Raw genomic sequence first — 20,027 nt, forward strand, 5'->3', positions numbered from 1 at the left:
GGTGAAAGCTGAACCCAAACATGCAAGTACACAATCCAGAGATGGAGACAGATGCTACAACTGTGGAAGGTTTGGACATTTTGCATACGCCAAACATTGTCCAGCAATAGGACAAAAGTGTGGAAACTGTGGAGTGAAAGGACATTTCACAGTCACTTGCAAGCGAAAGAAAAGAATTTCAGCCATTCAAGAAGAAGAATCAGATGAGGAGAGAGTGTTCACAATCCGTAAACCCCCAGGAGGAGAGTTCAAATGCCCAAGTTGTATCATAGTAATTGACAGCTGGAAACTCAAGGTAAAAGTGGACAGTTGCTCGCCATGGACGATCATAACAAAGAAAACTTGGAAGAATGTAATTATTTGTGTATCAAGACGATATTATTGTATTTGGGAACGGTAAAGAGGAACATGATAGGAGGTTAAAAGATCTTATGTCCAAATTGGAGAGTATGGGGTTAGAAATTGAAATGAGCAAATGCAAGTTCAGCATGAGTGAAGTGGAGTATTTAGGACACACAGTGAATGGTAAAGGTTATAAACCAAAGAAAGATGCCATGAAGGCGATGAATCGCCTAGTCCATGTAACAAGGATGAACTAAGATAATTCTTAGGATTATGCAAATTTTACAACAGGTTTGTGAAAAAATTTGCGAATGTGACCGAACCTTTGAGGACATTTTTAAAAAAGGATGTCAAGTTTGAGTGGAGTGAAGAATGTAACGAAGCAGTGAATTATATCAAGAGAGAAATATGCAACTCTACAGAACTAGGTGGATGTGTGTTTGGGAGGCTGACCAAAGTTACAGTAGATGCTAGTGGTAATGGGTTAGGAGCTGTTTTATCTCAGATTGATGAAAGTGGAAAGGAAAAGATACTTAGCTATGCCTCCAGAGCGATTACAGCCACAGAGTGCAGATATTCTGTAATTGAAAAAGAGTTATTAGCTTGTTCATGGGCTGTAAACTATTTCAGAAAGTATTTGTGGGGGAGCAGGTTTGTCATTCAAACTGACCATAAACCCCTTATAGAAGTTCTTGCAGTAAAGGGTATGTGCAGAGCGTCACCTAGACTAGCTAGGTTGAGTATTAAACTCCAAGATTATCATTTTGTAACAAAATATGTACCAGGGAAAAGACATGGAAATGTTTTTGCGGATTATCTGTCAAGACTACCTTTGAAAGATACTGAGTTAAATTTAGAAGATAACGAATAAATGGTGGCAGTAGTTCATGAAGTGACTTCCAAAGAAAAATGGTTGTTTGAAATGTCCAGAGATGTCATTTTGCAGAAAATTGAACAATATACAGTGGTAGGTTGGCCAGGAAAAAGATCAGTCGATCAGGAGAGTGACACATTTTGGGAGGTGAGAGATGAATTATCCATGGAAGATGGATTTTTGATGAGGGGGAATAAATTAGTACCTCCAAAAGCATTATATGAGGAACTCATAGAAAAGGCTCATCAGGGACACCCAGGTATTACAGGGACAAAAAATAATGTGAGGTCCATATACTGGTGGCCTGGCATGGATGTATTGAAAGATTTGTGAGGAACTGTTGGCCATGCCAAAACAGTGATAAAAGTTGTAAAAGCTTGAAGTCCGAGCCCATGGTTATAGACAAAGGAGAAGCTCCTTGGGTGAAATTAGGTATTGATATTGTTGGACCATACATGAAATTGATGGGGGAGAAGAGATTTTTTGATAGTAATGATTGACTATTATTCAAGTTGGGTAGAACTTAAAGCAGTTAGGAAGATTGATTCGGAAGAGATATTAAAATTTCTGAAAGAAATCTTCAGGAGAGAAGGATTTCCTAAATCTATCATAAGTGACAATGGTGTCCAGTTTAAAAGCAGGGAGGTCAGAGAATTTGCAAAGACATCAGGGATTGAATGGAAGTATTCGGCATTGTATCATCCCCAAACGAATGGGTTAGTTGAGAGATGTAACGGAGTGGTAGTGGAGACAGTGGAAATGGCTTTAAGGAACAATATGTCTGTTGAGGAGGCGTTGTTGGAAAAATTGTGGAGTTTAAGGATGTCGGTCAAGAGAGGGTCAGAGTTTTCTCCATTGGAATTAATGAGGGGGAGAGCTCCCAACACATTGCTTAGCCCGGAGTGGGTAAATAGTAAGAGAACGCCAGGAAAAGAGAAAATAAAGAGTTGGAGACGCTAAGAGGAAAAACCCAGGTTGTTGTGTAGTGATATTAGTCACAGGATTGACATCTCACCAGGCGAATTTGTAAGGATAAAATTTGGACATAATGTTAGGAAGGGTGAATCGAAATACAGTAAACCAGTCAAGGTCTTGCAAGTGTTTAACAAGGCAGTAAGAGTGACTGGAGGTTCAGTATGGAATTTTGACAGAATAAGTAAGTGGAATTGGAAAGGAAGTTGTGATAATTTTGATCAATTAAAACAGAAAAAAGGAATGGGTGGATGGATGGGAGATGATGTTGGTTTTCATGAGTTAAATGTTCAAAGGAGCGATAGAGAGAATGTGAACATGGAGAGGGATGTTGAGTTACGTAATGAAATGGGTGTGGGGTTTCAGAATATTCAAGAAAATGCAGAGATGAGAGAAAATCGTGATAACATGTTTAGTATTGGAGTTTCAGGATGTGAGAATTATCAGAGCGTAAACTCTAGCACTGTGGATGGAAAAGAAAATTATGATAGTCATCAGAGCAATGATTCTATAAGTTTGTCAAGAGACAAGACAGTGCGCAATCCAAGAGACAAAAGACTACCGTTCTGGTCTAAAGACTGTCATGGGAAAGTAAATTTCATCATATTACATTTCTGTTGATGACAAGTTAATTAGTTTTGTTAAGATTTATGTCTACAAATGTTTATATATACATTGTTCAGTGGTTTTAGTACATAGTTGATTATTATAAAAGGGGGGAGGGTGTGTGGTACTCCTGTATTGTTGTATTCTTAAGTTCCATAGTTGGAAGCTCTGCCTGGTCGCATTGGAATGTTATGGTTTGAAGGGGATTCTAGGTGTGAGAGTTGGAGAAGGAGGAAGCATAGCTAGCGTGTGTAGCAGAGCAGGGCACCGTCAATTGTGAAGTAAATAAACGTTAATATTTACTTACCTGCTTAAGCGAGTTACTACACTAAACTTACACAGGAGGCACGTAAATTACAGAGGGACCCAACTCTGGAAGCCTGTCAACCGCTCTTCTGCCCAGCCGCTCCAATTGAGGCTTGACACCTGCTCAGTATGACTAGAGGAGCTGGTGGTGGAAAGAAAACCGGCCGCGGATAAATATGCAAGTGAGGCCCCCCCCAGGGAGATACCAGGGCACCACATCAACCTCCAACTGCCCAAGATTCAGCTATCATGGCGCCACCTACTGACCTATCACATATGATGGAGGCTATGGCCAAGGGTTGTGTAGCAGTGCATGAGAAACTGGATGACATTACGGCAAACGCTGCCTCCATGTGCTCACAACTGGCAAAAGAAGTGGTATGTATAAATTAAGCGGTGGAGAGAATTGCGGAAACAGAGGACAAGTACAGGACCTCCAGGGCACAGTGGCTACCCTTGTGAAGGACATTAAACTAGTTAAAAATAAATGTGACAACCTGGAATCACGGTCACTAAGGAACAATATACGTATAGTTGGGGTTCTGGAAGATGCACTGTCTGGGAGTCTGATATGGCATTTATAACGTACTTGTACACAAGTGTTTCTAGGCGCGACAAGACAAGGAGGGGGAAACGGAGGAAGGACAAAACTACCTTACTAGACCATGTGTCAGTAAGATGGGGAAGGGAAGAAGTGCAAAAAGGGGAGCGGGGGTGTGGCTCACTGCAGGTAAGAAAGTGCAGCCAACGGGAGGCTCATGAGTGCAGAGAGAGGCAACTGTAGGGTTACAGATAAAGACCACAAGTGCTGGAGGAGCCAAGAGGCAGTGGAAGGTGCAACTGGACAGGCGGGGACCTGGGCCCAAGTTCAGAGGGTGGCCAGGTGACCAGTGCGTGGAACAGACTGGTCTTCAGCAGGGGAGATGAAGAGGGAAAGCAGAAGCGAAGAAAAAGGTCCTCGGTTGCTTCCGGTAACCGAAGATGGTTCTGCTCAAGTTTGAGAGGGGCAGGAAGGCTGTTCCAGAGGGAGGCCCAACCGAGGAAAAAGATCTGCCCCCAACTCTCTGCTTGGAAAAGCAGCTGACCCTCAAAGAGTTGGAGATGGATGAGCGGACAGCGCGAGATGGGAGATATTTAGGAAGAGAGAGTTGGAGGTAGTGCGGTCCCAGGCCCCAGAAAGCCTTGTGGACAGTGCAGAGGGTCTTGAACTTGATCCTTGCCGCCACTGGGAGTCAATTAAGAGATTTCAGAGCTGTAGAGATACGATCCCTGGGCTTGAGGCCAAGGACAAGTCTTGCAGTCCTGTTATGGATAAGTTGAAGAAGTCGGAAACTAGAGGCAGGAAGATTGAGAAAGAGGCTTTTGCAGTACTCCAGCCTTGAGGACCAGAGCTCTGGGGGAAAGTAAGGAAACGCAGAGTACCTCTGAGGAGGTGCCGCTGATAGTTTGACTTCTTAGAGATGTCGGAAATGTGAGGAGCGAAATAGAGGGTGGAGTCGAAGATGACCCCCAGGTTCATAGCCTCACAGGTAGGAGCAGGAAGAGGACCCAGAGTGGGCGGCCGGAGAGAGAGAGAAAAAGAGGGAGCTGGTGTTCCGATGAGGATCAGCATCTTACTGGCATTAAGGCAGAGATCGCTGACGGTACACCACTCCTGAATTGCAGACAGTCAGGAATGAGAGGAGGAGTAGAGGCGGCTGAGGGGAGCCTGAAAGGGAGCTGGGTGTCATCCGCATAACACTGGAAGTTGGAGCAGCAATGCAGTGGGAGAGAGGTGCCAGGCATTGGTTGAACAGCCAGGGAGAGGTGTTAGACCCCCTAGGATCTAAGCAGGGGTGGAGGGTGTGGGCAGCGGGCAAGGAAGTGCAGAGCAGCAAGGAAACTCCCCACTTCTTACCTGGCGGCCGCAGACAGGAGGGCGAAACGTTGGTACTCGCAATCTGCGCCGCACACTGCTTTTTTGCCAGACACCTGCGTCTCTCAACACTGCTGCCTTGTCCTGCGAGGGCTTTGCCGCAGAGGGTCCCGAACTTCGGATTATATAGGCTCGGTAGCATGGACATAACGTGGAGAGTTGGGCAGCGTCTCCTGCGAACCTGCGTCATTCAACACCGCGGCCTTGCCCTGCGAGGGCTTACAATGTTAATGGTCAGCAAATGTTAATCTATCCCTGAGGGAATTAGCGATATGAGTTAGGCTTGACGGATGCATAGAAATCATTAAAGCTCTGATAAAGCACCTGCTTGGGGAAGCAGGAAATCGTAACGGACGTGAAAGGAAGAATGCAAAAATGGTGGATGCTGCCTCCCAGAGGGCTCTTTGTAGTACTGTCTGGCGAGGTTGACACCAGTTTTATAACGGAGACCTCCGCGCTAACGTTAATTGAAGGAATGTGTGGAATCCCCAAGAGAAGCATTCTAAATTCTGGACAAGATTCTATTTTCTTGTGGAATTAAATGGAAGATGTAAGGGGGATATTCCACCTAAACCAACTCATACATTTGTGACCAGGTGTCATGCGCCGCATTCTCCGCTGGCGCCTTTGGCCCTGATGCCGCTTACGGACTTCCTGATTCCCGTCACGCATGACGCTACGTTCACTAAGCGGTCTAGTCTTTCTCCGCTTGGTTGACCGTAACGTTATTTAGCCACTCCTCTCCCATTGCTCTGCGCGTTGCAACCTTCCACGGTCGGCTGCTTTTCCTCGCTGCCGCGGTCTTGCTACACGCTGTTGCTCCTTGAGCCTTTCCCTTTGTTTTTCCTTTCCACTCCTGGCTATTCTCCGGTCCCCGCCTTCGGGGCTCTTCCTCCTTCCTCCCGTCTTTCTCTTGTTCCCGGCTTTCTGCTTCCCGTTTTGTTTTACTTGCATTCCGGTGTTGCTGGAGTTTGTTTCCCGGTGCTTCCTGTTTGCTGCCTCCTCCCTTCACTCAGCTCTCTACGAGCCCAGCTGCCATCAGGATACCTGCCGGTCCTAGGTTTTTTTTTGCCTTTTTTGTCCCTCCTGGGAGGGGGACACGGTCAAGGCGTATTTACACGCCCTCACTGTGGCTTCCTCTTGTGGGAGACACGCTCAGCCTCGAAAAAAAGAAAAGGCACACCGAGCGCTCAGCCCAGTAGAGGAGGATTCCGACTCCACAGGTGAGGAGGTTGAAGAGATAAAGAGGGGGACTGAAATCGTATTAGAAGTCAGTGCTGACACCAGGATATCGGTTACTGATGTGTTGCTTAGTAGATATTTTTTTTCCTTCCATAAATTCAAGGACTTTGAGATTGTAGAACGCGCCGAGAGTGACCACAATCCATTTGGTGTTTGTATGGATGTTAGAGCACCATTACTAACCAAACAACGAAAGCATAGCAGTTTGGTGACCTTTTTCCCCAATGCAGAAGGTGGACAAAGATAAGGTGGAGAGCGTACTCTGTGATGCTGAAGTACTGCATCTACAGGACACTTTGCCGTAGCTATGTTACTGGGGAGGTGGAACATCTCCCCAGCAATATTTATGGTAAAGTGGGGTAGAACCCCATTTACTCGAGAAAGGAAAAGGCAGTCGGTAAAAAGGATGCCCTGTGGTTTGAAGCAGAAAAGCAGGTTTTTTTATTTGGAGGAAACAAGGGAAGGTGTTCTGAATGCAGGGCAGTTACATGCTCAGAAGCAAGGGTATAGGAAACTGCTTATGTTAAAGAAAAATCTATTTTTATAGAGCAACAATGGGAGGTGCTGGACAAGGCAGTACGGGAAAACGACCGTAAAGTCAGTGCTCCAGATAAGATTTGGGTGTGGGATTATTTTGAAATAAAATTCTTTTTTAGGGAAAAAAAATATAAGTCCAATTCCCAGTGAGAGCATTTCTTAAGCAAGTGAAAATGTTTTTAACTGGAAAACAGAATTGTGTTTGTAGTAATGAATTCTTTGCACCTAGTTGTTCATGCATAGTAAAAGATGAGTTACTTGATTATTTGTATAGCACCTATACACAATGTGTTTCAAAGCGCTTCAAGGAGGGAGGGAACATGGGGGGGAAAATACAGTTACATTCTTACAGGTCCTTGAAACAAATCAGAATGTGAGAATAACTAAATCAGAATGTGAGAATCATAACAGATAGTTCAAGTGCATGGAACATTAAGGGGGAGATGGGGAAGGAAAAAGGAGACCATACTAGCAGTAACATTACTATGCCTGATTCCGATCAGGCACTTTAGTAGTAGTTTCTTCCAATGGTACTACATGCACTGCTGGTCCAAATATATCTTGAACCTTTGAGGGTGCTACATATCCGTTTCCTATTTTTTGTTGGGAGTACCTTTACTACACGTTTTTATTTTTTGGGAGTACTTGCCTATTTTTAGGGAGTAAAAGTGGCCTGCCCAAAGTATTTTGGAAACTGGGCTCTAAGGGCTTAGTGGTCCCATTGTTTAAACGAGCACTGGCAAAGCCAACCGTTTTGGCTTATGTATAAGTGTTGGGCATTTGGCAGGCACTGCTATTACATGCCCAGGTACTAGCACCATTTTGCAGCTAAAACCATTGATGGCTAGTTAATACCACTATGGCAGTGCCTGGCAAATGCCTTTCTTAATAGCCAAAACTGTTGGCCCTGCCAGTCCTTGTTTAATATACAATGTGACTGGCCCTGATAACTTTCCAGAGGCATCATGAAGTTTCCTAATTATCCTATTGCAGTCCACCCCTAAACATTGCCTATGGTGGGGAATTCTCCCATAGAAGGGGCCCGCAAAATTAACGTGTGCCGCGAGCATGAGGGAGTCCACATCCATTGCAACAGATACGTCTTGGTAGGACTCTGGCGACTGCGGGTAGTATAGCTCAGTGGCAACGCGCTGTCTTGGAAGCAAGACGATGCAGAGCAAGGGAGGTTCAAATCCCTGGTCTGCGCTTGGAAACCTCTTCGGTTTTAAGTACCTGCAGCTTTGAAGGAGGAATGGGTCACCGCTCTTTTCAAAAAGAACTCTCTTGATCCCTCTATTCCTAAAAACTATAGACCCATTACTAACGTCCTGTTTCTACTGAAGATCTTAGACAAAGTGGCATATGTACAGCTACAGAAATGTATTGAGGAACATGAACTCCTCAATCCAAATCAGTCTGGTTTCCATGCCCAACATGGTACTGAGACTGCTCTTTTGGATTTAAAATTAATGACCAGAATTATTGAAGGGGCACATACTGCGCTGCTGTTATTATTAGATCGCTCTGCAGCTATTGATATTATTGACCACAATCTACTAGATTGCTGACTGTTGAAGATATGCCTGCAGAGAACTCTGCCTGAGAGCGCTCTGCCGTCAGATACACGGGCAGCACTTTAAAAAGGAACCAGGCATCAGCTATGACATCACATATAAGTAACAAACTAACATAACTGATTGGCTAGGTACATATACTAATACCAGCTCCATATGCAATGCCTAGGTTCCAGTGGTTGTTGTCTCTTTCTCAGTCACAGTGCATGTGGTCAGCTGGGCTCATCGTCGCACTGAAGGTCGGGGCAGATAGGCGCTACAATGCTATCTATCTAAGCTAAAATAACAGTACTGGTGGCGTGAGACAACTGGTGAACATAAGTCACTGCATGAATAGGGATACTTTCAGAAACCACTAGCAGATGTATTGGCATTCCCAACTCTTGTGCTCGTGGGCTCATTAAACATGATACCCCAGATTCAGGTATAGATTTTGTGCATTTTGATCTACCTGATGTCTCATGGTATAGATGGAAATTTGTTAGTTTTGGGGAAGACATATGGGTACATAGGATGATGGCTATGGTGGGTGTTCGGGAATGGTCACTGCAAGGGGCCAGATGCATATCTGCATCAAAGAGTAGATGGGGGGGGGGGGACTGGTGGACTGTGGTCTGGCAAGGTGGGGATCAAGGGGGCATGGGCAGGTTGGTGGAGATGGATCGGCACATGGCCTGTGGCCTGTTCTGGTCTCACACAGTGCAATGAGCTCACCTGACAAGAAAGGATACTAAAACGTTGCAACAATAATGGCTGAACTTCCGTGAGAACAAGGCTCGTGTGGAGTTGGCAGGAGATGGAACGGGCTCAGGCTGTCTGTGCGCAGCGCTGGGGAAGGGAGAGCCGTGACTACAGAGATCATTCTTGGGCCTTGTAAAAGATGGCGTTCGGTGTGCCACAAAATGAGTTGCTAGGCCATGACAAAGACTTGGTTATTTGTTCGTTTATTAATATGTAGTGCCGAAGTGCAAAAGGAGGGTTGGGGCGTCAACCTCCCCCACCCATTTTTGCATATACTGTTAAGTGACTTCAATTCAGCAATCCCACTAAGTCAGTGCCTCGTCTGGGAAGCCCTTATTTATATATTTTTATGACAAGTTATACTCTGGATGATAAACTCTTATATAACGCGCCTCTTTGAATCCCCCTGACCTCACTGAGCCAAGAAATAGGTTTGTTTTGCAATTTAAAAGATTTATTGGAAAATGAAACTATATATCACACTTTTATAATTAATATTTGATATCACACTTAAGAATATGACAGTGAACAACAATGGATAATATTACAATTGTACGCTTATTTAATTACTTAGGAGTTGATATAGAGATAATATGTTCACTTTTCCCCTTGTGGCAATTCACTCCCCCCCCCCCCCTATGCAATATAAGGAGATGGAAGTGAAGCACACGGTTTTCAGGAATACAATCACAATACAATACGAATTTCAGTTCTCCCCCCCCCCCCCCCCCTAGCAAGTTTAGAGAACAGGGATGATTTTAAAATACAAGCAACATACTTTAAATGTGGTATGCAAAGAAGGGGAAAATATGCTTAAAACGATTTTAATTCCCTGTAGGAGGTTCAGGGTAGGTGATAGCTATTTAAGATTAGTTCAAGTCACACTGGCAATGCTCAATGCTTAGCAGGTTGAAAACGAATTTTAGCAGTTCAAGCAAAAGCAGCTATTTTGACGGGATCTAATTGGACCAAATCGCAGCACTTTTTCCGAGTGCGGCGAGCGCGATTACGGAAAAACTATAATGAATAGAAAGTCGGTTTTAAGCTTGTTGGAAAGCTGAGAATCTTGGGTTTAAAATGAAAGTAAATAAATCTCGTTCCTAGCACACGCGGTCCCAGAGATGTGGACGATTTTGTGGCGATCAATTTTTCGAAATTAAAGTAAACTTCAGAATGACAAAATGACACTTTTACAGCTTTGAAATGACAGAATGAACACGCGATTCCTATGATGCAGTTCTGGACAGGTTCAAATGTTTTGAATCAGATTATTTTAAACTAAGAGATTGGTTCTGGCACAGTTCTAGCTGAGTACTCGCACTATAAATTTGAAATAGGCCGTCAGGGTCTGGCCAGGTTGGCTGGTTCTCTCGCCACGGACGGTCTTTAGTACCGGTTCTGCTCACAGCGATCTGGTCTGGTCTGCGGATCTGGTTCTGGTCTCGGCACTGCACAGCGTTCTGGTCTGGGTCTCTTGAATTGGATCTGACGGTTCTGGATACAAAGGATTCTTAGCAAGCAGCAAACCGCACAGCCCGGCTGTTGAATAGTTTGCAAAGGATTTTGAGGCCTGCTGAAGAGAACTCAGCTTGTGGGTTAGGCCTTTGCTTTAAGTTCTGGAGTCTGAGTTCTAAGTTCGGGTCTCTGTCTGGATTTGAAGTCCTAAGTGCTGGATCTGGTGTCTTCTGGCAAAGTGCTCTGCAAGAAATCAGCTTGAAGGGGAAGTGAATGTCCCTGTCTGGCTTTCGGTTGCTCTTTTTATGTCTTTGAAAGTGGGTGGGTCGGCTCATTCTGCATGCCCAACCCTCTCTTGATTTGATAGGTCAAGGATTCTCTGTGACCTGATTTGAAAAGGGATAGTGTGTCAGAGTGAGTCATCATTTTACAATCTATTGAAGAAACGCCCCTTTGTGTCTGTGCAACATATCATCTTTTTCATAAAACCCACATTTGCAATATACCCCACTTGTTGATATTACCTAAATTGTATGACGGATTGCTCAAGGTATATTCTTGCCTAACCCTGATCTTCCTAAGAGCTAGGGTTCAAAAATGCCAACATTTTTCGTTTTTTGGTTGGTTTACCAATATTGGATTTTTAACAAAAATTACACAGATGTACACCGTCTCTCTACACACATTCCAGTAAATTTTCTTTTTTCTAGCATAAACCCTTTGTATGCAATCACCATAATTCATGGGGTTTTGCGTCAGAACGTGGTACAGAGTTGAGTCCGGTCTCAAATTGTGGGTACATTTCTCAGATTAAGGATCTCCAAATTGTATATTTTTGTAAGCTTAATACAATATTTCAGAAGCATTTAACTTAAACATATATTTGCTGCAATATGAATCCATAATCCAGTCTGGCCCGCCCCCAGAAGCTTGGTGAGTCAGAGATCACAGGCCTCTCCTTTCTCCAGAAGTCTGTTTACAGTCCACACCCAAAATCAGCATATTCAATTGAAAGGGTCTATTGTGTTGTGTGCTGCAGGGGAAACTCCTCCCTCTCAATCAACAGGGCCTGTGATATCCTGGGCTGTTGTGTGTGTCTCTGAGGTGTTAATGGTTCTCAGGAAAAGCAAGTCTTTTGAACTTTGAATTGCATAAAACCCCCTTCTGTTCACTGCACAGTTCTGCAAGATAGCTCTCCTGTCAGGATTTATAGAGCGCCAGGGCCGGTCAGTGTCCGATGCCGGTACTGCACCTACCTTTGACAGCTGTCTTGAATTAATACATTTCAAAAAGAAAGGATTTTACTTGATAGTATATGATCCTTGCTTGACATGGCATTGATGTGGATCTGCAGTAGAGTAAAGTAAAACACTCAACCAGAGTTGGATTTTTGTTTGGTGGTTTCGGGCCCATGATCTTAGCAATTTTTGACATTAATAAAAACGGATTTTGAACAGAACCATCTTTCTTTGCACTGGTGGGTGGCAGGTTTGGCGACCATTTTGGTGTGCGCAAAACTGCGCGGTTCTCCTGGATTCTGGCACAAATGTGGGCTTTTCCGCCATCTTGGATTTTCTAGGCCCACAGCACCAAATGTTGCAGCATAATAACTTGAACGTGGGTCAAGACACCCAACAATACTGAATCTCCGCAGTGCAGGAAAGAGAACCTCTTCCCCCCCCCTACGTTCCCCCTGTTCCCCCTTTCGTTACTCCTAAAGTAACGAATACCTTCCCCCCGGTGCGTCTCCCTTCCTCAGCCCTTTTTATTGTTTCATCCCAGATAGGGGTACCCTTTATGGGCAGCCATGCTCTACACACCCTTCTCAAGCTTTCTCCACGCTGTGCATACACTTCGGGAGTGCATATCATGTAGATAAATCCCCCTCTAAGTTGACCCAGACTTACTTATAATTTTCGGGATCTTGGGATTGCTTAATGGTAGTGTGATAGAGATTGACCACGCCCTCTGTGTTGTATATTGCCACCATGCGATATTTGGGCTCATTGCTTTCACCTGTTTGTACCTGGGCGTCTCTAGTATCATGAGGCACCTTTATTACTTTTTTTTTATTGCAATAGTCACCATCATCATCGCGCTACTACAAATCGCCTTTGCACAGCAGCAAACTCCTAACTGGCGCACACAGAAGATCAACAGGTGGAAGACGATGATGGGGACCAGCATTTTCATCGCAATCTCGAGCCATGAAGGTACCCAGTCGAATGCCATGCTGAGCCAGTCACTTGGCTGAACACCTCATTCTTTTCTCATTCTCACTCCCAGTTCATGTACAGTTGCATCACGTGTGAGGGGTTCCTGTTTTCAGCATCTGAAGAAGGTATGAACGTGCAACATGAACTCCATAGCTGTGAGGAGGTCGAGCACATATTGGTTTTGCATTGTCATTAGTCTCAGTGCTCTTGGTTCCACCGTGCTGACGTTGAACCCCCTCCTCCGTGTCGTTTGCCAGTTGGATCAGCTCCCAGCAGACGATCTGGAGCCACTTGGCGTTCGCTCGTGTTTGGATACTGGGTATCAGTGATTCTAAAAGTGTCTCGGCTGAGTTGAAAAGTTAATATTCATCAGGAATTTGTGCCAACAGATTGGAAGAGTCTTTAGAGAGGTAGTCCGATGCTCTCTTTTTGCATGACACTGGATCTTGCAACTTGTCTTCAGATAGTATATCAAAGAATTGAGGGGGGGTTTAACTGGTAGGTCGGGGTGCCTGTTGCTGTCTGTCGGGCACCATTTCCCCCAGACATGCTTTTCTGGTATCACCAACAGTGCAGAGTGCAGCGTTGCCAGAGCACAGTAGCCCCTCCATGATTACGGGAGGTGCAAGTAAGCCTGTTTGCCACACACCCAGTAATGGGCCATCGGGGCGGCAGTTCCTTTTCGAATGTTAGGTATGACAGAGGTTCTGTTGCAACGTGTGTTTGTCCCCAAAGCTACTTTTCCTTCCCGGTGAAAGCATAGTTCATATTTTTCTTCATGTTGGATCTTTATCAGTTTTTCAAGAGCAGTGACCCATGTCGGCTTTGTGATGTTTTGGGTCCAAGTCTGGGCATGTCATCTATTCAATGCAGTCTCTCGTCTGATAAGCCACGCAGTGCTTCAGCTTTACACATGAAGATTGCAGCCTGGCTTTTATTTCCTGTGAACATTGTCCCTTTTATTGCGAAAGACAGTTCCATTAAAACAAGTTGCACCTTCAAGTTTGTTTTTGCATAGTTTCTCATCTGGAGGGAGCAGCTGTAGTTTCACTGTGTGCCTGGAAAGTACTCCTGATTCTACATAGTGTGAGGTGGACGAGACACTGTGCTTCTACTATAGGGGTTTCTTGAGGCACTAGAACCTTAGGCGTTCCTGAGGTATTGGTGAACATACATAACATCTACATTATCACAGACAAAATGGTGGTTTAAAGTGCAAGCCACAAGTATAGCTATAAGCCCTAGTGGCACTTATTTAATTCCTACTGTTACCTATCTAATTTTGCTCTGTTGCAAGTGGCGTTCTCTCCACCATCGTAGCTCCTATAGAAAGGGATATAACGGGACCGTGGTTAATAAAGATTGAGCTTTGAATAAGAGGTGAGATCAGTGGAGAAACAGTGAAAGCATTCAAATGTGGGAGGACACGAATTTTCACATACCAATATACACTTGTATTATATACATATAGTCTTATTCTGTTATGTTAAATTTGATCTTTTACATTGTCTGCCTGTTCTACCTCTTGCGTTTTCTGATTTATTGTCTAAGGCACTGCTGCCTCTTTTTCATTTTCTTGTGGCGTTTCTGGCCCACACTATCATGGGCTTTTCTTATGTCTGATAAATGCACCCAGTACCTCAGTCTCTTCACCTTCACTACTGGAGCTGTACAGTATATTACTTCATAGGGACCACAGAACCTCAGGGAGTTCCATTTCCTTACAAAGCTGCGAACATGCACCAGTTCGCCAGGCATCCGTGGTTGTGCTGGGCTGTCTAGAGCTGTAGTTGTCTGTTTCGCTCTCCTGTGTGAAAGGTGGGTCAATTTGATTAGCACTACACCTTACAGCTCTGGTGAGATTGGTGAGGTATTATTTGAATTCCTCACCTAACACAGCTGCTGTTTTGTGTGCATCTGACAGTCTCCTTACTGGCGACAGTGGCGTTTGCATGCGCCTACCAGTCCCTATTTCTTGAGGGGACGGGTGGTGGTCCTTGCTGGGCTGTGTGCGCAGTCGGAACAGTGGTAAAGGCAGGCAATAGACCCAATTTGTCTTTAGAGAGTGGCATAGTTTTGACAATCTGCTTTTAAGAAGGCCGTTGAGCACCCCCCCCCCCCCCGTTTGCTTACCGGTGGTAAATTTAGCAAATGTTATGTTTTATTCCCAATAAGGTTGTTACAAAATGTGTTCTGTTGTCGGAGCGTATGACATCGCATATGCCCCAACGCGGGAACACTTCCTGTAATAAGAATTTTGCTGCCCACTTAGCATCTGAGTGGGCGCAGGGCCCTGCCTCCACCCAGCGTGAGAAAGGACAGACCACAACGGTCCGATATCTTGCTCCATTGCACCTTTCTCTCATATAAGCGTAATTCATGTGCAGCTCACGGAAAGGTCCAACAGGGTGTGGCAATGTTCCCTGCAGGGTTCTAAGAGTCATTCCTGAATTAAATGTCTGACATGTGGTACATTCTATTGTGAGTTTAATGAGATATTCCTGGAGGTTTGGGATGAACCAATCTTCCTGGATATCTGCTGCTATGTGCTGTTTTGAAGTGTGGGCTGGGAAATGCAGTTGTTGAAATGCTACCTGTAATAATTCTACAGGCATTACTACTTTTCCTGTAACCTCCTGTCTCCATAGGAGATGAGTGGGTGTGGGTGACTGGGTGCATCCTCTGTTTGTCCATAGTTCCTGTTCGACACTCTTTTGGAGTTCTATTATCTGAGCTATTGGTAGGGCATCATATCCCTCCTCTTTGGGCTTTTCCTGTCTTCCTTTTAACATGCATCTGTATTCATTGGTTTTAGGAGGTAAGCCGCTTCTTTTACAGCAGCGTCCACTGCATCATTTCCTAGTGAGATATTGTTATTGGTATGGGCTTGGCATTTTACCAGGGCTAAGGATTCTGCAACTGCTTCGATTAATTCATTCAGCAATTGTGCATGTTGAACCGGGGACCCATCCGCCCTTCTGAATCCCATCCTTCTCCATTGTGATAAACCAGCATGTACTGTAGTGGTAACGTATGCAGACTCGGCATAATAGTTAATGCTGCTCCGTGTACTGCTTCGATCAGGTCATTCTGCTGCCTGGGCTGAGAAATGCATGGGTAAATTCTTTTAAACCAGTACCTCATATTCCCCTTCTTCCATTCTCACTACTGCTTCTCCAACATGTTTTTCACCTGTTTCTGGACAGATAGATGCTGATCCATCAACAAAATCTACCTCACCCTCCTCCAATGCATTCTCGCTTGCTTTGGCAATATCATTCTCTTCCCTCGAAGTGGCACAATCATGGTCATATCTTTCACTGTACGTGGCTCGGTCAGGAAAGTGGCGGGGTTTACTGTTTTACAGCGTACTACATGAATGATTGTACTTGATATTATCACTTCATAAGCGGATGCTCTTTGTGTGGTCAACGTGGATTTGGACCCTTCAAGTATGGCGAACAGGGAATGTTCAACGTAAAAAGTGACGGAGCATCCCATCACAATTGTTGAACACTTTTCTATTGCAAAGGCGGCTGCACCGAGAGCCTATTTGCAAGCGAAGTGCCCTTGCATTACTGAATCAAGTGTGCTGCTGTAGTACGCTAATGGTTTGTGGCCCATGGATGTTTTTTGTGTCAGTACTGCTGTCGTGAGTGTGTTCGAGTGTGAGAACAGATAGAATTCCAGTTCGTTATCTGGTGTGGCAAGGACTGGGCGGTACTTATCAGTTCTTTCTCAAAAGCAGAATGCATTTCAGGGTTCCATGTAATGGGTGGCTTGTCTTTCTGTGCTTCCTTCAGCCCATGTAACAGGGGTTGTGTGTAGGCGGCATAGTCTAGTACCCATGCCCTGCAGTAATTGCAGAAGTTTCTGAATGTCCTTTACAGTATGTGGTCTGACCAAGGCACGCACTGTTGCCACTCTGTCAGGTATTATTCTCTTGCCATCTTTTGAAATCAGTTGGCTCAAGTACAGCACCTCAGTCAGACAATACTGCTGTTTGTTTTTGTCCACCTTGAACCCCTTCTAGGCCAGTAATTTAAGTAACGTGACAATCCCTCCATAAAGTAACCGGGTCGTGGCGTTACAGTTCTCAGCAACGAACCGGTTAATTTATTTATGAAATTGTTTGTTGGATATCTGTCAAATATTTAATAAATTAACTCGGTCGTGGCTTTCGGGAGGTCTGGGGCTGGGCCAGGGCCTGTCTTCTCACCCTCGCTTAGTGGGGCTTCCAGAACAGGCCCAACCCCTGCACTCTTGCTTGCAACTCATACTGCCTCTGCTCAGGCAATGCACCTCTCTCTGCAGCTCTCTCCCCAGCACACCGTTCTGTGCACCGTTTTCCTCTGTGCACCACCCGCTGCTCAGGCAATGCTTCTCTCTGCAGCGCTCTCCCCTGCACACCCTTTTTTGCACCACTCACCTCTGTGCACAACTCTCTGCTCAGCCAATGCACCTCTATCTGCAGCTGCAACCCCTGCACACTTTTCTGTGCACCGTTCTCCTCTGTGCACCACCCTCTACTCGGGCAATGCACATTTTGCTGCAGCTCTCTCCCCCTGTGCACCTTTTTTTGCACCACACTCTGAACAGCCAGTGAACCTTCCTCTGCAGCTCTCTCTCCCTGCACACATTTTGTGCACCACTCTCCTCTGTGTACCACTCTTTGCAGCCTGTGCACCTTTCTACATTCCTCTTCCCTGCACACTGCACTCTTCTGGGCACCACTCTCTTCTCAGCAAATGCAGTTGACCTTGCAGACCTCTACCTTGCACACCCTTCTGTGTACCACTCTGCTCTGTGCACCACTACCGGCTCAGCCAATGTACCCCTCTTTGCATCCCTCTCTGACACCACACCACTCTTCTCAGACAATGCACCTCTTTACAGCTGTCTCCCTGTACACCGTTATTTTCATTACTCTCCCCTGTGCACTACCTTCTGCTCAGATAATGCACCTCTGTTTGCAGCCTTCTGTGCTCCACGAGGCTCTACACATCACTGCCCCTATCTGTCAGCCCAGAGCTTTGGTGCAAGAGGCACTTCCCTGATTTACTGTGTGCACCAGTTTTTGGGCAGCTCTGTCTTTTGTGCCCTGCTCTTTGCACCTCACCCATCAGTGCACCACTCGGTGCACTTCTCTCATGTATGCATTGCTCTGCATCTCTCCCTCTCTGCTGTACACCCCGCCCTCCCACAGTTTTTTTGTTTATAGTGCCGAGGACTCTAGGATTTTAAAGCGCTGGGTAGAGATGTAGCAGGTGATCAGAGGCTTAAACACATTAATTTAAATAGGTGCGAAAAAGATGTGTTTACAAATGTTTTATAAGAAGGGTATTAAAACTAGTTTGTGCTGTTTAAAAGTGGGCATTCAGTTTCCAAAAGCCTGGCGCTTGAGATGCAAATGCTTTAACCCCATCCACCCCCTTGAAGGTTGTGGAGAATGTATTTTGCTGCAGTCAAGCTCTGAGCAGCTCATGGTGCCCACAGCCCTGGTTTATTGGTGAAAGAAAGAAAACTGAAGGTGTGGAGTGGTTGCACACAGAGCCCCTGGTCTTGCGGCAGAATTTATTTTGCTGCAGTCAAGGGGGACAGCGCTGAGCAGCTCAGGTCCACAGCATTCACTGGAGAGAGGTCAAGTGCGCAGGCCTCTAACCCCAGACTTGTGCGCCCCATGATATCGGGTGCCCGCTCAGAGCTTCCAGGGAGGGACGGGCCCAAGTCCTGCCCTCTTGCTTGCAACTCATACTTACCTGGCAGTGTAGAATCTGTGATCACAAAGGCAGATCTCCCAGGATGAGGCTCGGCCATTGCACATCAGATTTGCTAACCCCTGCTATGTCCCCAAATGCGGGATATTCGACTGCATTATTTCTGGTAGTGGGGGACAGCGTTCGCGCTTTCTCCTGATTTATTGGTGAAAGAAAGAAAAGGTAAAGTGTGCACTAGGCCTGCTAGGTTGGTTGCACAGAGAGCCCCTGGTCTTGTGGCTGAGATTCTGAGTGCACTGCCAGTGCGTGCCCATGCTCTGCACTGCCAATGTGTGCCCACGCGCTGCACTACCAATGCATGCCCACGCGCTGAATCTCTCAGGGGTTCGCTGGTGGGCCCATGAGAATTCCCAATAGTGATGCCAATATTCACCTTGTTGGAAAGAAAAAATGGAAAACTGTTGTGGGGTCAATGCAGCTTAATGGGAGAAGATCACAAGAAACTAACCTTTTGATCACTTCCCCTGACACCAGAAGGTATCTTTGGGACTGCGTGGCTATGCCTGCCTGTGATGCTATTGTGTCAAGAGGTCACACACTATCGCTTTTTAATATACTGCCTTGGGTGAGGTTGTTGACTTTTGGCTCACCTGCCCACTTGCGACAAAAAGTTAATGCTTTGGCCCTATATTTAAAAAGGTTGGACAAGCCTGGTTTGGAGGCATTACGCCTCCCGGACCATCTCCCGCAACTCCCCTCGCAGCCCGTGCTTGATCCCGGTGGTGCAGAGGGGGAAAGGGGCCGGCCCCCCAGTGCAACCTGCGGGGTCAGTGCCTGCTGGATATGCCTTCAGGTTCGCCAGCAGGTCCCGCTGTGCAAGGACACCCGCCCTGCCCTTCTCACTTACCGAATATGATGAAGCCCCTGATAAGGCCACACGGGTCGGCCCACTGTCTTCGTTGGTTGCGTGCTTGATTAGCACCGCAGGATGCACCTGGCTCCTCCGGCGCTCCTCGCTCGATCAGGTTGGTGGCTGCTTGCGGCACCTGATCACTCCTTGGCCGCACATCTGATCCCCCGCCTGGTTTGACGACTGGTTCTGCGCCGCTCCGGGAGGAAGTACCTTCCACCTCGGGAGTGCAGCGCACTGCCCACTCGATGGTCGCTTGGCGCTTCAGGCGTTATGTTGCGGCTTGCACCCCCGCAGCGAGCCAACGCTTCGCTCGTTCTTCCTGCTGATTGCATGCGTTGATCGCAGGCTTGTTGTCCCTGTTGGGTCCACCTCCACTTCAGGAGAATCTTGCGGCTTAGTGCCGAGGCCACAGGGTAGGGGGGTCGCTGGTTGCTCCGGTTATAACTCTGTTTCCCGTGGTCAAATGGTCACCAACTTTCACTCGATTGTCTGGAGGACCTTTGCATTGCCTGACACCACTTTAGGAAGTGTCACTTTGCTGGTAGGTCGACAGGATCTTGTCCGGATTAAGAGGTACAAGGAGCCAACGGGCCCTCTGCCATCTTGGCTGGACTCTC

At 46.1% G+C, this 20,027-nt stretch overlaps 1 protein-coding gene and 1 non-coding gene across 2 annotated transcripts in view; both read left to right on the forward strand.

Moving 5' to 3' along the window:
* Positions 1–20,027, forward strand: part of RPA3 (replication protein A3) — a 141,142-nt gene that overhangs the window by 4,171 nt on the left and 116,944 nt on the right. The window lies entirely within an intron of this gene.
* On the forward strand, positions 18,532–18,695 carry LOC138570417 (U1 spliceosomal RNA). The gene has a single exon (XR_011303478.1). It is a non-coding gene; the product is annotated as a U1 spliceosomal RNA (small nuclear RNA).

This window comes from Ambystoma mexicanum, chromosome 2q (genome assembly GCF_040938575.1).
Source record: "Ambystoma mexicanum isolate Mex_15411 chromosome 2q, UKY_AmexF1_1, whole genome shotgun sequence".
Taxonomy (NCBI): Eukaryota; Metazoa; Chordata; class Amphibia; order Caudata; family Ambystomatidae; genus Ambystoma; species Ambystoma mexicanum.